Source organism: Panthera uncia, chromosome A2 (genome assembly GCF_023721935.1).
Source record: "Panthera uncia isolate 11264 chromosome A2, Puncia_PCG_1.0, whole genome shotgun sequence".
Classification (NCBI taxonomy): Eukaryota; Metazoa; Chordata; class Mammalia; order Carnivora; family Felidae; genus Panthera; species Panthera uncia.
The window spans coordinates 13693226-13708780 of NC_064816.1; the positions used below are offsets into that span (position 1 = coordinate 13693226).

The following is a 15555-nucleotide window of genomic DNA, read 5'->3' on the forward strand; positions in this document are numbered from 1 at the left end:
CCATAATGTATACTAGATACTCAGAATTTACATCTTATAACTGAAAGTTTATATTCGAACCGACATCTCTCCATTTCTCCCACGACTCGGCCCCTGGCAACCACCGTTCTCTCGAGTTCCATGTCTTTAGGTTCCACACGTAAGTGAGATCATACAGTATTTGTCTTTATCTGTCTGACTTATTTCACTTAGCATAATGCCCTCAAGGTCCACAGGTCCAACCATGTTTCTACAAAAGGCAGGATTTCCTTCTTTGTGACTAGTATTCTAATACATATATTAGAATATTATATATATGTGTGTATATATACATACATATATATATAATCTCACATTTAGCTTTATATATAATATTTTCTTTATCCATTCATATGTTGGTGGACACTTAGGTTGTTTCCATGTCTTGGCTATTATGAATAATGCTGTCATGAACATGGGTGTGTAACTATCTCTTTGAGTTAGCGATTTCATTTCCTTCAGATATATGCCCAGAAATGGGATTGCTGGTAGTTCCATTTTCAGTGTTTTTGAGGAGCCTTCATACAATTTTCCATAGTGGCTGTATCAGTTGACATTCCCACCTACAGCGCACAAGCGTTCTACTTTATCCACGTCCTTGTCAACATTTGTTATCACATGTCTTTTTTTTTTTTTAACGTTTATTTATTTTGAGACAGGGAGAGACAGAGCATGAATGGGGGAGGGTCAGAGAGAGAGGGAGACACAGAATCTGAAACAGGCTCCAGGCTCTGAGCTGTCAGCACAGAGCCCGACGCGGGGCTCGAACTCACGGACCGCGAGATCGTGACCTGAGCCGGAGTCAGATGCTTAACTGACTGAGCCACCCAGGCGCCCCCACATGTCTTTATTATAATAGTAACATTAACAGGTGTGAGGTGATATATCAGATCGGTTTCAATTTGCATTTCCCTGACGATTAGTGATGTTGAGCATCAACTGGCCATCTCTATGTCTTCTTTGGGAAAATGTCCATTCAAGTCCTCTGCCCATTTTTAAATTTATATATGTTGGCTATTAACCCCTTGTCATACAGATGATTTGCAAATATTTTCTCCCGTTCCATGGGTTGCCTCTTCATGTTGTCATCTCTTTTGCTGTGCAGAGCATTTTGGTTTGATACAGTCCCCCTGGTTCCATGCTTGTTCATTCCTTGTTCATTTTTGCTTTTGTTGATTGTGCTTTCGGTGGCGTATCCAAAAACTTATGGCTGAGACCAAAGTGGAGGGAATTATTCCCTAGGTGTTCTTGTGGAATCTTTATGGTTTTGGGTCTTGTTAAGTCCGTAATCCATTTTGAGTTAATTTTTGTGAGTGGTGTAAGATAGAGGTCCAAATTCATTCTTTTCCCTGTGGATAGCCAGTTGTCCCAGCACCATTTACTGAAGAAACTATCCTTTCCCTCTTGATTATTCTTGGCTGCCTTGACGAACATTAGCTTACTGTATATGCGGGGATTTATTTCCGGGCTCTTGTTTCTGATCCATTGGTCTATGTGCCTGTTTTTATGGTAGTTATCATACCATTTTGATTACTGTCACTTTGTAGTATAGTTTTACGTGGTTTTTTTTTTTTTTAACGTTTATTTATTTTTGAGACAGAGAGAGACAGAGCATGAACAGGGGAGGGGCAGAGAGAGAGGGAGACACAGAATCTGAAACAGGCTCCAGGCTCTGAGCTGTCAGCACAGAGCCTGACGCGGGGCTCGAACTCAAGACCGCGAGATTGTGACCTGAGCCGAAGTCGGCCGCTTAACCTACTGAGTCACCCAGGCGCCCCTGTAGTATAGTTTTAGATCAGGAAAAATGATGCCTCTGCTTAGTCCTTTTTTAGGATTGCTTTGGCTATCTAGGGACGTTTGTAGCTCCACACAAATTTTAAGATTTTTATTTCTATTTCTGTGAAAAATGGCATTGGAATTTTGATAGATATTGCATCAAATCCCCACATGGCTTTGTGTAGTGTAGACATTTTAACATCAGCTTTTCTGATCCATGAACATGAGCTCTATTTCCATTTATTTGTGACTTTAAATTCTTTCATCAAAATGTAATTTTGATGTTGGATATTAACCAATATCCAAAGCTCTAGGCAGAGCTTTTACTTCTTTAGTTCCATTCATATCTCGGCACTTTGGTCTCTTTGATGCTGTTGTAAATGGGATTATTGTCTTTTTCAGGTAGTTCACTGTTGGTGGGTAGAAATGCAACTGAATTTAGCATGCTCATTTTGTATTTTAAAACTTTTTTGGGTGGCTTAGTCGGTTAAGCGTCCGACTCTTGGTTTTGGCTCAGGTCATGATCTCACGATTGGTGAGTTGGAGCCCCACACTGGGGTCTGTGCTGGCAGCGCAGAGCCTGCTTGGGATTCTCTCTCTCTGTCTGTCCCTCCCTGCTTGCATGCACTTTCTTTTTTTTTTTTTTTAATTTTTTTTAACGTTTATTTATTTTTGAGACAGAGAGAGACAGAGCATGAAGGGGGGGAGGGTCAGAGAGAGGGGGACACAGAATCTGAAACAGGCTCCAGGCTCTGAGCTGTCAGCACAGAGCCTGACGCAGGGCTCGAACCCACGGACCGCGAGATCTGAGCGGAAGTCGACCGCTTAACCGACTGAGCCACCCAGGCGCCCCGCATGCACTGTCTTTCAAAATAAACATTTTTTTAAAGTCTTAAGCAAAGGTAAGTTGGGATGGCATTGTCTCTCTTTCCAGCCTGATACAGGAAATCTTTCTTCCCGGTTATTTTAAGAATAGCAATTAAAAAATTTTTTTTTACATCTCTCTCTCCCTCTGTCTGCCACTTGGCTGCTCATGCTCTCTCTCAAAAATAAATATTAAAAAAAAAAAAAAACTTTTCTGAATGTTTTAGTTCTAACAGTTTTTTGATAGTCTTTAGGATTTTCTATATACAAGATCATGTTATCAACAGATGGTTTTACTTCTTCCTTTCTGATTTGGCTGTCTTTTGTTTCTTTTTCTGGCTTAGCTGGGCGGGACTTCCAGAATTATGTTGAAAAGGAGTGGTGGGAGTGGGCACTCTTGTCTTGTTCCTGATTTTATTTTTTAAATTTATGCTTATTTTTGAGAGAGAGGCAGAGAGAGAGGGAGACAGAGGATCCAAAGTGGGCTCCGTGCTGACAGCACAGAGCCCAATGCAGGGCTTGAACTCACGAACTGTGAGATCATGACCTGAGCCAACTGAGCCCAGGTGCCCCTTGTTCCTGCTTTTAACCTTTCACTAATGGGTATGATGTTGGCAGTATGTTTCTCATATACAGCCTCTATTATGTTGAGGTGTATTCCTTCTATACCCAATTTGAATGTTTTCTATCATGAAAAAATGTTGAGTTTTATCAAATGCTTTTTCTGCATCTGTTGAGATAATCACACAATTTTTGTCTTTCATCCTTTTAATATGCTATATCATATTTATTGATTTGTGTGTGTTGAATCATCTTTGCATCCCAGGGAAAAATCCCATTTGGTTATGGCATATGATCCTTTAATGTCCTGTTGAATTTGGTTTGCTAATATACGGAGAAATGTTGCATCTATATTCATCAGGGATATTGGCCTGTGTGCACATATATACTGGATGGCGGCAAAACGATACTCCAGGCATTTCTTAGTTTAGTTTACACTTTTATTTCTTAAGTTAATACACAGTACCGTGTCACATTTGATAGATTCCATGCTTCTGTGTTCTGGTACTTAGCACAATGCCTGGCCCATTGGGAGGATCAGTTAATATTTACTGAAAAACACCCATAAAGGTTAACAATATTGATTCATTCTACCTAACTGAAGTTCCTTGAGTCATAGATTTTTAAATAGTTTTCAACGAACATATTAATAACTTGTTCGCGTCAATATTTTCTTTTTTTTTTAATTTTTTTTAACGTTTATTTATTTTTGAGACAGAGAGAGACACAGCATCAACGGGGGAGGGGCAGAGAGAGAGGGAGACACAGAATCGGAAGCAAGCTCCAGGCTCTGAGCCATCAGCCCAGAGCCCGACGTGGGGCTCGAACTCGCGGACCGCGAGATCGTGACCTGAGCCGAAGTCAGACGCCCAACCGACTGAGCCACCCAGGCGCCCCACACGTCAATATTTTCAATGATTCCTCTGCGCTCTTTCAAATAATATTTTATTTTACATTTTTAAAAAGTTAATTTGAGAGAGAGCAGAGGGGGGGGGGCAGAGAGAGAGAGGGAGAGGGAAAATCCCAAGCAAGCTCCTGGGGGTCAGCGCAGGGCCCAAAGCAGGGCTTGATCCCATGAACTGAGAGATCATGGCCTGAGCCAAAGTCAGATGCTTAACTGACTGAGCCACCCAGGCTCCCCTCAACTTTTACATTTAAGGATACTGCAATGGACATAGCAAGTTCTCTGGCTTATGGAAGGGAGAAATCTACTCCAAAGACTCTGGGCAAAATTTGTAACTAAGAAATAAAAATATGATGAAAGCTAACTTCCCTTCAGCTTTATAGAAGTTAGTAACAGGGGAGCCTGGGTGGCTCAGTCAGTTAAGCAGCTTGAACTCGGCTCAGGTCATGATCTCAGGGTTCATGAGATCAAGCTTCCCGCATCAGTTCTATACTGATGGCATAGAGACTGTTTGGGACTCTCTCTCTGCCCCTCTTCTGCTTGTGTGTGTACTCTTTCTCTCTTAGAAAAGAAGTCAATAATGTACCTTGTTGTGTCTTATGCAACAGAATATTTCCCTACTGTGTTAAGAAAAAAACAAACAAACCCAGAGCGGGACAGTAGTAGTTAAAGCAGTAAAAGCAAGTTTTATTCAGGAATTACTGCAATAGGGGGAAAAAGAGGCCTCAGTATAGAACTGGAACCCATCCCCAGTACAGCACAAAGTGGGGGTTTATAGCCGAGGAGCAGGGTTGGGGTCAGTAGATGGAACACTACTAAGGAAACCTCAGGGATGGAAGGATTCTAGTTAAACAGATCTAACAGGATTCTTGCTGTGGGCAGGCCAGGGTGGTCAGATGCCATACAAAGGAAAACCCGGTCACTTCCGCTTACCTTTATTAAAGGATGTGATAAAGGATACATGATCAGTTAGATGAAGAGATACATGGAGTGAGGTCTGGGAGGGTCCCGAGCACAGGAACTTCTGTCCCCATGGAGTTGGGGTACATCATGCTCCCAGTGTGGGTGTGTTCACCCATACGGAAACTCTCTGAACCCCACACTACTGGGATTTTTATGGAGGCTTCCTCACGTAGGCGTGACACATCATTAACTCCACTTCCAGCCCCTTTCCCCTTTCTGGAGGATTGGGGAGGGGGTATGGAGCTGAAAATTCCAAGCTTCTAATCATGGCTTGGCCTCTTGCTAACAGTCAGAAAGACTCCCCTCCAGGAGTCATCCAGGAGCCCATCCAGAGTTGCCTCATTAGAACAAGACATTCCTACCACTCAGGATATTCCAAGGAATTTAGGAGCCCTGAATCAGGAACTGCGGTTAAAGACCAAATATTAGAAAACGAGATGCTCCTAGCGTCTTAGCACTTAGGAAATTAGAAGGCTTTCAGGAGCCTGTGCCAAGAACCAGGGACAGAGACCAATATATATTTTCTATTATTTCACAGACACCAAAGGTGGGGTGTGTGTGTGAAGAATATTATGAGATATTGAGGGTGGGGAGTTCTCTTTAAACTGACTTGGCAAGGTTCTTGCTACAACTGGGTGATGCAGGCCAGACAAGGGCAGGCTGCAAGGTCCAGACCTAGAGGAGAACGACTCAAGTTTAGTCAGGGAGAGTCTTTGTCATTGGCTATCGTGAAGCCAGTTAAATTGTGGTATCATTTTGAGACCGATCATCCAGAGTTTAAAGAAAAAGGAATTGAATTATTCTAAGTATAGATATCATGGCTTTCTTTAAACATCAAAAATTATTACAGATTCCCAAACTAGACATGAAAAGGCTACTGAAGCATCCTTCAGGTTTTAATTTCTAGTAAGGTATGTATCAATCACTATAAGACACGTAAACAAAAAGGCCTCTGGGGGCATCCCTCCCCCACGCTTTTAAGAGTAAAGGGTTCCTGAGAACCAAGTGGGAAAGCCACTGTGAATTATCCCCAGCCTTACAGGTGCATTTCTTGCACTGATCTCAAGAAGAGCCATCGAGAGAAAATCCTAAGCACCTCTCTGTATCAGCCCTTGGCCAGGCCTACATGTTTTGGTTTTTTTAGGCCAGGAAGCTGGTGTCTGGGGACCTGAGGGACTTTTGGCCACAGTTTTGCTTTTTCCCTCTCTTATTTTTTCTTTTCTTTCCCATCTTTATTTAGTTTGTTAGTACTGTTAGGGGGCACTTTTAGTTAGCATTCCTAGCAGTGAGCCACTGAGCTGCGGGGGCCTTGCGGCCATCCCCGTGACCGGGAGAGCCACAGTGACCACCACCGGCTCCTCAGGACCGTCGGCCAGGGCAGCTTTGCCCAGGTGGGGTTGGTCTGGCACAGCCCGAGTGGGACAGAGGCGTCCATGAAGGTCATTAACAAGAGTCAGCGGGGCTCCTCCAGCCTCCAGAGACTATTCCTTGAAGTCCAGAGCATGAAGGCCCTGAATCACAACCCCCGAGTCGTGAAACTACTTGAGGTCGCTGGCACCATGGAAGCAGGCGACCCGGTCACGGAGTCCACTAGCGAAGGACAGGTGTTTGAACTGCGCCATGCCTGCATGAGAAAGGGGGAGCCCCGAGGCAGATTCTGCCAGATAGCGCCCACTGTGTGGTACCACCACCAGGAAGGTGTCATCCACAGGGACCTAAAGCCAGAGAGCCTGCTTTTGGAATCCGACCCGAACATCGAGGTCGCATACTCTGGATTCAGCAATGAGTTCACCGCCGCCCATAAGCTGACCCCCTGCTGTGGTAGTCCCCCTTGGGTGGAGCCTGGAGCCATCCTCTATACAATGACTGTCCAGTGACCAGCAGGTCCCTGCCTTGGCAGGACTTCAGGGAGCTGTGGGAGCGGGTGCTGAGCAGGATATACCACGTTCCCCTTTCCACGTCTGTGCAGCGTGGGAGACCTGCTAGAGAGATTCCTGCCCCTCAGTCCCAGTGAGAGAAGCGCTTTAGAGGAAACCATGAAGGGCCCATGGATGACCATGGCCCGTGAAGCAGAACTACTAAAGCCTCACAGTGAGCCACTCCCCGACTACAAGGATCCCTGGCGGAACTGAGGTGACATTAGCTGTGGGCTATGAGTGGGACCAGATCCAGGACCTGCTGAGGGGCCGGAATTAAGAGGAAGTGATGGCCAACTACCTGATCCTAGGCTGCAAGAGCCCCAAGGTGGAGGGTGGACCATTGCTGCGAAGCCTCTGCCTTCAGCTGGTCCTGCCAATAGTTGCTGTCCTTCCCGCTCCCACAGGCTTCAGCCCAGGGTCTCTGCCGACCCGGAGGAGCCTGGTTTCGGTGGGCCTGCCCACCTCTGCTGTGTTCTGTAACTCAAAAAGTCAGCGGCCTGGGGCGCACTGGGAGTCAGTGGAAGGCCAGCAGCCCATCCAAAGGGCCTGCCAGTCCCCCACCAAGACACAAGGACCATCCCTTTCCCCAGCACAGTCCCTAGTGTGACCCTAGGGCCTCCCCTCCACCCACAGCATCAGCAGCAGTGGTGATGCCCCACACGGAACCAGCTGCCCCCAGGGTTTGTCCTACAACTGGCAACTCCCTCCATGCTGGGCGGCCCGGTGATAGGACCCCAGCCTCTCCCTCTGGCAACCCCCAAGGCTGAATGGGCTGCTGGGAGCTTCTTCAACTTCTTACTCAGGCAGATACCGTGTTTCAGGCCACCTGGAAAGAACCGATGTGGCCCTTAAACCACAATGAAGCCAATGAAAGCTCACGTGGTGGATAGCCAAAGAAGGGACAAAACCAAAGACTGTTTTTATATGGGCAGCAAGAAGATCCTGAGCTCCACCGAGCCCAGCAGCAGGTGTGGGAGGTGGGCCAGGGCTGACACAGACGGCCGTGGGGACGGGAGTGGTGCAAGGAGCTTACGGCTTGTATGTGGGGACACCGAGGACCACGGGCAGGGAAGGATGGCAGGTGCAGACTGCCAAGGTGGTCTGCACGGGATTCAAATCAAGGGAGTACCTGTGCTTCCACAGCATTCAAAAGCACTGAATCAAAAAATAATGGTGGGCTTAAAGGATGGCTGGGTGCCACCGGGGAGATAAGAAGAGAGGCTGGTCCTGGCTTCGGGCAGGTCCTCTGTCCCAACCTGGGTGAATCTTCAGAGACTGGACTGTCGTCCTGGGGTACTTCTTCCCTCCTACTCTTTTCTCTCGTCTTCTGTGCTTATCAGGGACGGGGGATGCTTCTGTAGAAACAAACACAATAAAAAAACCACATTTAATGGGAAGGGATTTAACATGTATTTTCTTTTTTTAAGACGGGAAGTAGGACTTATTGGTGGGCATGAACAGAGAAGGGGCAGTGCCGAGGTTCTCATGAGCACAGAGCCCTCCATTTGTCCAAGGGACCATGATAAGGGATACATTTGACCCCATAGCCATCTGGGGTGAGCAGCTTTTCAGCCACTATGTCTTCAAATTTATCCACGTTAAAGTCCCACTTCTTGGAAATGTGGATTTTCGGGCGGCCAGGGAACTTGAACTTGGCCCTACGTAGGGCCTCAATCACATGCTCCTTATTCTGCAGTTTGGTGCGAATGGACATGATCACTTGGCCAATGTGGACCCTGGCCACTGTGCCCTGGGGCTTTCCAAATACACCCCACATACCTGTCTGGAGCCTAGACTGGAGCCTAGACTGTGGCATGAGGCCACACCTCAATGTCCACTGGAAAGGGCTGTCTCCAAGGTCCCTTAGGGCAACCTGTACAATCAACAGGCTGCATACACTACCAAGGAGGCTACTGTTTGCAGCCATTGCACACTGGGCTCCCATGGGGAAAGAGCACAGTCGGCTTAATTGGCTGCATTGACATCTATTTTCTGAGTTGCTTTTAAATTTTGTTTAATGTTTATTTTTGAGCATGAACGAGAGAGCAAGCGAGCGAGGGAGGGGCAGAGAGCGAGGGAGACACAGAATCCAAAGCAGGCTCCAGGCTCTGAGCTGTCAGCACAGGGCCCGATGCAGGGTTCGAACCCATGAACCATGAGATCATGACTTGAGCGGAAGTCAGATCCTTAACCGACTGAGCCACCCAGGCGCCCCTGAGTTGCTCTTAATGCTGGATTGTGGGAGGTGATTATTGACACGACTGGTTCTCATTCATGTTTGTCTCAGAGAACACTGGGCTGTCACTTCCTTCAGCAGGTTTGATAATAGTAATATTAACACCAACAAATACCAGTAGCATTTACTAGTGGCCCCAGACCTTCTACACCATTTCAATCCCTTTTAGGTAAAAGTGCCCATTTACCAGACTAGGAAATGAATGTTGAATGGCGTTAAGCAGTTTGTACAATCGCAGAGCTGGTGTCCGGAGCACGTGCTTTGAATCTTGGGTCTACGGCCTCCCTTGGCTCAGGCCTGGGGCTTCTGCAGTCCCGCTTTTGACATCCTGCTGAGGTTGTTACACCGAGTCTCTTGATTAATGGACAATTCAGTAATACACAAGACAACACCAAACACTTGTGCGGTAATCTTCAGAGCTTCTTGTGAATTCGCTTGTTTGCGGGCCCCTAAGTCCTCTGCGTACGCAGGACACGGTCCTGAGTACAAATTCTACCTCAAAAATATGAAAGAAAAATGAAGTTGTCCAGAGTGCTGGCAACACTGAGGTGGTATGGAGCCCTGTTCAGCCCGAGGGACAGTGCCTTGTAGGCCGGTTAGCACACAGGTGGGCCCCCTGCTGTGGGAGCCTGATCCAGATCTAAACGCGTCTACGGTGGTGCCCAGCAGGGTGGCCTTCCCGCTCTTCTCCTGCCTCCTGTCAAAATCTTACTAGCTAGAGAACAAATGTAGACTGATGTCTTGCGGATGAACTCCTATATATTAACATTCACTTACTGGGGCGCCTGGGTGGCTCAGTCGGTTCAGCGTCCGACTTCGGGTCAGGTCATGATCTCGCGGTTCGTGAGTTCCAGCCCCGCGTCGGGCTCTGTGCTGACAGCTCAGAACCTGGAGCCTGTTTCAGATTCTGTGTCTCCCTCTCTCTCTCTGACCCTCCCCTGTTCATGCTCTGTCTCTCTCTGTCTCAAAAAGAAATAAACGTTAAAAAAATAAAAAAATAAATAAATTTAAAATAAAATAAAATAAAAAAATAAATAAAATTCACTTACTGGACTCAAGAGCCCTTTTCCCTATCCCAGTGCTTTTTATTCATGTACAAATTAACTAGAACTCGCCTGAGTACACCCACTCGCTCCAGAGCTGCTGGGTCACATCTGTGCCCAGGCATCCGCCCCTAGAGGATCTATCCCCTATCCTCCCAGGCATGGGGAAGAGACATCTCATTTAGGGCGAGTGTTGAGCTTTTTCCAGAGGCACACCGCTCGGTGAGGTCACTGAAGAGTTCTGGAAGGGTCCTCGATTTAAAATTTGGTGGCAGTTCTTCTTTGGCAGGTCCCCGGGGTTGAGGTGCAATCCTGTGGCCTCCGCCTTCTTGATGATCATAGTCCTGGCACATAACAGTGCTCCCCAAGTAGTGTTTCTCCTCTTTTGCCTGCAAGGGAGTTACGAAAAAAGGAATTGCAGGGAAATTTCAGAAGAGACTACTATGTATAGCCAAGGTGAGGGTCGGGAGTGTTTTGTGGGTGAGGCAGATTTGAAGCCGAGGCCTGACCAGAACTTTTGGGATCCTGAGTCCTCACGTGAGGGCCATCATTTTTTTCTACTGCATGTGCTGCACGTGCCGGTTTCCAGGCTGCCTGCTGTTGGGAGGGCAGTTTTGAGCTTGTATGTAACACAGATCCGTTAGTGGTGTGGCCTGGAGCCCTGGCTGGAAAGGATCCTGAGGTCAAGGTCAGGCCCAGTAGAACACAGTCCTACTTATTAGGCATCTGTAATAGTTATAGTTCCTAGTACTGCCTTCACTGTTGCTCCCTTTTGTACTAAGATGATGTTAAAGGACTCTGTGGCAGAGCTTAACATAACCTGGTTACAACAGAAGCTTCTGAGTCAGAGAGCTCTCTTATCACCCTGCATATATCTGGGTATGGTGTATTTACAAGCACATATATTTATAGGCACTGCAGTTGTGCTTGGGATTTGCACCCTGACCCAGGCATTAATTTATTTAAAAGAATATCTTAACATTTTCAAAGAATTGAGCATTTTAATTTTTTTTTTAATGTGTATTTATTTGAGAACATGTGCATGAGTGGTGGAGGAGCAGAGAGGGGGGGGGGGGGGAGAGAAAAAAGGGAAGGGGGGGGGGGGGGGGGGGGGGGGGGGGGGGGGCTTGAGAATCTAGAGGAAAGAAGTGCTCAATCGTGTTTCAAATGCAGCTATAAGACTGAGAGAACAAAAACTGAAGCTTGAATTTAGCAAAATGGAAAACATTGGTGACATCATGAAAGCAACGTGGTGTGGAGGAAAGCCGGAATGGAATGGGTTCAGGACAGAAGAGGAGGGGTAGCTTGAATGGAGCAGAGGAAAATGGGAAATGGAGAGGACTCTGGGGTCAAAGGAGGTCTGTGTTAATGCACAACATTAGGGCACCTTTGTATGCTGATGTTGGCAAGGGATCATTACTGACACAGGACTGCAGAACTCTGGGGTCATAAGCTGAAAGGACTTCTCAGCGCCAAGTTTACTTGAAGTTATAGCTTTAATCTTTAAAGTCTTTAAAATCAGTGGGCTTTGGGGGCACCTGGGTGGCTTAGTCGGTTAAGCATCTGACTTCAGCTCAGGTCACGATTTCACGGTTCACGGGTTTGAGCCCCACATCGGGCTCTCTGCTGTCAGCACAGAGCACTCTTCAGATCCTCTATCCCCCTCCCCCACTTGCGCGCACTCTCTCTCTCTCTCAAAATAAATAAACTTTAAAAAATATATTTAAAAAATAAAATAAATGGGATTTTTGCCATTTAGTTCATAATACAGGCATACCCACAGAATATATCCCCCAATTAATGTTTTCCTGGAAGAATGTTTTCATTTTCAATACATAGCATAGAAGTTATTTCCCTCTCAACATTTTTAGCTGATATGTATATAAAGTTTATATTGAGTCTTTAAAAAAATACATTTTATTACATTTTTTAAAATCTTTTTTTTTGAGAGAGAGACAGAGTGTGAGCAGGGGAGGGGCAGAGAGAGAAGGAGACGCAGAATCCGAAGCAGCCTCCAGGCCCTGAGCTGTCAGCACAGAGCCCGACGCGGGGCTTGAACTCACAAACAGTGAGATCATGACCTGAGCCGAAGTCGGACGTTCAACCGACTGAGCCACCCAGGCGCCCCCCCCAAAAATACATTTTAAACGGCTTCAGAAAAAGTTCCACGTTGCTTCCAAATACAACCTGCAGGCCCATCACACTTTGGAGTGTTGGCAAGATGTACAACATCTGATGTTATTGGTCTACAAGTAGCCACTGCTAGTGCACACAAAGCACCTGTATGCCAATGACTATTTTTTTAATTTAATTTTTAAGTAAACTCTACTCCCAACGTGGGGCTCTAACTCCTGAGCCCGAGATCGAGGGGCTCTAGCGACTGAGCCAGCCAGATGCCACAAAATTGGTCGGGTTTTTTGATGGGACTTGCTATGCCTTATAATTTTTTCTGTTTAAAATAATGGGAAATAAGTTATCCTTAGGGTCTCTTCTTAGAGAAAGTCTGACATTTCAGGCATAGATTATGAACCATCGCTAATGGCATAGGACTTTCCAGCCTTGTCTTAGTTTTAAGTTTTCAATTACTTACCTTGGAAATGACTTCATTTCTTCCAAATCTTGTAGAATTGATGCTCCAGAAAGTCCTACCATGGATAGTTTGCCGTTTTGCATCTTCCCTGCACAGAATTGGAGCTGTGCATAAATTAGCTGGAGATGTGTGTCGTGACCTCATAATTGGAGTTAATCAGAAAAACTAAATAGAAAAATGACATAAGAAAATTATCACAACTCCCAACAGCGACAGATTGTTTTAATTATTCTGTCTTCTGAAAGGATATTTAAAAAGGGATATTTAGGGGCCCCTGGGTGGCTCAGTCCGTTAAGCCACTGACTCTTGATTTGGGCTCAGGTCCTGATCTCACGATCCCTGAGATTGAGCAGGAATCTGCAGCTTTGCACTGACAGCATGGAGCCTGCTTAGGATTCTCTCCCCCCATCCCCCCCCCCCCCCCCCCCTCCAGGGGGGCTCTCCAAAAAAAAAAAAAAAAAAAAAAAAAAAAAAAAAAAAAAGAGGGGTGCCTGGGTGGCTCAGTCCCTCAGGTGTGGGGCTCTGGATTTCAGCTCAGGTCACGATCTCAGGTTTGCGTCTAGTTCTGCGCTGAGTGCCCGGAGCCTGCTTGGGATTCTCTCTCTCTCCGCCCCTGCCTTGCTCATGCTCGCTCTCTTTCAAAATACGTATATAAATTAAAAAAAAAAAAAAAAAGAAGATATTTATAAGGGGTTCCAAAGGAGCCCCTCCACAAACCTCCCTGACGTTTTGGGAAGGATGAACGGGAGCTTCTGGTCCAGCTGGCCAGTGTGAATTAGGCCAAGAGGTCCGAAATAAAATAATCAGCCACTTGGGACTCCCACCTGGGAGTCAGGGAAGTGGCTTGGGCGTGGTCCCCCAAGGGGGTTAGGAGGTCACTGACCTGCGCGCCGGAGGTGCCTATGTGTGTGCAGCAAGGGACTGCACTGGACAGTCCCTCTAAGAGGCCTGACAAGGTATTGGGAGTTCAACCAGCCGGGGGTCCAGGAGGCGTTGTGCAGGCAACCACACGACCAGCGGTCCATAAGGACGATTATGGGAACCCGGAGAGGCAGAGGTGATGACGGGAACCGTGGCTTCGAAAAGACAAGTTCCAGGTTTCCAGGTACCGGTATTTCTATTTTAACCGATGAGTTTCCGTTTCAAATACCGGCTTAGGAGCTTCCGCATGTGTTCTAAACCGCCTCCCCAACCGCCAGGCCTGAGCGAGCCGCTAAGCCCCACCCCTACCGGCGGCACTGCGCATGCCCGAGGGGGCGTGGCAAGTGGGGGCGTGGCGAGTGGGGGCGGAGCGAGGCAGCGGGAAGGGCGGGACGCGCTGGGTTCCTGGAGGCCAGGTTGTACCCCTGGCTAGCTCACCTCAGGCTTCCGGAGCTGTGGCACTTGCTGGCCTGCGAGAAATCCAGCTTTGGCCACAACAAATCGCGCCATCGGAAATTCGTGAAGATGCTCTATCACGATCACATCTCGAGTCAGGCTGTCCCGGGCCCGCTGGGCTGCGCTGGGTCTCTGGGGGGCGGGGCTCTCGGGAGACCAACGCTCCCTTGAGCGAGGCGGGTCGGCCGTTAGTACTCCGGGGGGCGGGGCGGAAGGCGGGGCCTCTCTTCCCCAAGAGGAGACTGAGGCTGCTTGCTGGGCTGAAGGTCTACAACTCCCAGGACGTGCTGGACGTTGGGTGCTCCTTGAGGTTCAGGGTCTTCTGCTTAGATTTTGTGGGTCTGACATTTTGCTTACTCCATTCCTGTTCCAATGTGCTGCAGTAATTGTTTCGTAGGAGCCATTTGGTTGTTTCTGTATCTTGCAGTGTTTTTAGGGATCCCACCCTCACTACATAAGTCACTATGTACAATAAAAAATACAATAGCTACCTACTTGTAGTTGTCACGTCTGTCTTCTCCAATGGAGCTGTGAAGAATCCTAGTTACTTGTAGCTTCTTTCATTCTCATACACCTGGGGCTGCTTACAAACTGGGCATTCCATCTTTGGTCTCATTGACCTTATCCTTTTCATCTATTTTGTGATTTTAGTTTTTTTAATCGTTTTTATTTTATTTTTTGAGAGACAGAGACAGAGTACTAGTTGGGGAGGAGCAGAGAGAGAAGGAGACACAGAATCAGAAGCAGGCTCCAGGCTCTGAGCTGTCAGCACAGAGTCTGACGCGGGGCTCGAACCCACGAACCCCGAGATCATGACCTGAGCTGAAGTCAGACACCTAACCTACTGAGCCCCCGGGGCGCCCCTCATTTATCTTGAAATATACTTTGCTAATACAGTGGACACTGACAGGCATTTTTTTTTTTTTTAATTTATTGGGGTACCTGGGTGGCTCAGTCGGTTAAGTACCAGACTCTTGATTTCAGGTCAGGTCATGATCTCACAGGTGGTGGGTTCCAGCCCCACGTTGGGCTCTGTGCTGACAGTGCAGAGCCTGCCTGGTATTTTCTCTCTCCCTCTCTCTCTGTCCCTCCCCTCCCCAAAATAAATAAATAAACTAAAAAAAGTAACTTTGTTGCTGAAAAATTCTATTGCCAAGTACTTGTCCTTATGAAAAGAAAAAGGAGAGCTTAAATATATTTGTTGAAAACAAACTGCTTGTTTTCTTGTCCTGTTCCCCCAGATATTTTGCGCAGTTATATCACTTAAGAAAAGAGCGATATTCTATGGAACAAATATGATCTAT

At 46.9% G+C, this 15555-nt stretch overlaps 1 long non-coding RNA gene and 1 other non-coding gene across 3 annotated transcripts; both read right to left on the reverse strand.

Annotated features, from left to right (window-relative positions):
- Positions 1–4789: 4789 nt before the first annotated feature.
- On the reverse strand, positions 4790–14559 carry LOC125930648 (uncharacterized). Of its 2 annotated transcripts, XR_007460193.1 has the most exons (5): positions 14234–14559; positions 13758–13991; positions 12875–13039; positions 9429–10673; positions 4790–8360 (listed from the first exon to the last, which is right to left on the reverse strand). It is a non-coding gene; the product is annotated as an uncharacterized LOC125930648 (long non-coding RNA). The 2 variants fall into 2 exon arrangements; XR_007460192.1 differs by lacking the exon at positions 14234–14559 and having other exon boundaries at positions 13758–14138.
- LOC125931143 (small nucleolar RNA SNORA70) lies at positions 8851–8984 on the reverse strand. The gene has a single exon (XR_007460395.1). It is a non-coding gene; the product is annotated as a small nucleolar RNA SNORA70 (small nucleolar RNA).
- Positions 14560–15555: the final 996 nt, after the last annotated feature.